The sequence below is a fragment of the Charadrius vociferus genome, unplaced genomic scaffold (assembly GCF_000708025.1).
Source record: "Charadrius vociferus isolate BGI_N301 unplaced genomic scaffold, ASM70802v2 scaffold1, whole genome shotgun sequence".
NCBI classification, from domain to species: Eukaryota; Metazoa; Chordata; class Aves; order Charadriiformes; family Charadriidae; genus Charadrius; species Charadrius vociferus.
The window spans coordinates 10052593-10053158 of NW_009647680.1; the positions used below are offsets into that span (position 1 = coordinate 10052593).

A 566-nucleotide genomic window follows, 5' to 3' on the forward strand; every position below is an offset into this window, starting at 1 on the left:
GGGGGAAGGGGAGATGGCACTGGGGGGGAGGGGGGGAGCTGGAGAAGGAAGGGAGGATGTGGGATTTGGGTTGACTCTGAGGGATCCGGGGTGGGATGGGGAGAGATGGCCCTGAGATGAGGGTTGGGGGGGTTAGAGGGGGTTGGGAGTATGTGGGATTTGGGATGACTGTGAGGATATAGAGGTAGGAGAAAGAGGAGGGACCCCTGAGGTGAGGGGCTGAGGGGGTTAGAGGGAGGTTGAGGGGGCTGAGGAAGGGGTATCTGGGATTTTTGGTGACTTCGAGGGTTATAGGGGCTTGGGGAGGGGGAGGGAGCCTGGAGGTGAAGGACTGGGGAAGGGGGTATGTGGGATTTGGGGTGACTCTGAGGGATCTGAGGGGGCAAAGGGCAGATGGCCTTGAGGTGAGGGGCTGGGGAAAGGGGTATGTGGGATTTGGGGTAACCTTGAGGAATACAGGGGCAGGAGAAAGAGAAGGGAGGCCTGAGGTGAGGGGATGTGGGGGGCTGGAGGGGGGTTGAGGGAGCTGGGGAAGGGGGTATGTGGGATTTGAGGTACCTATGAGG

At 60.4% G+C, this 566-nt stretch overlaps 1 protein-coding gene across 1 annotated transcript in view; it reads left to right on the plus strand.

Moving 5' to 3' along the window:
- Positions 1 to 566, plus strand: part of NDUFC2 (NADH dehydrogenase (ubiquinone) 1, subcomplex unknown, 2, 14.5kDa) — a 4406-nt gene that overhangs the window by 1676 nt on the left and 2164 nt on the right. The window lies entirely within an intron of this gene.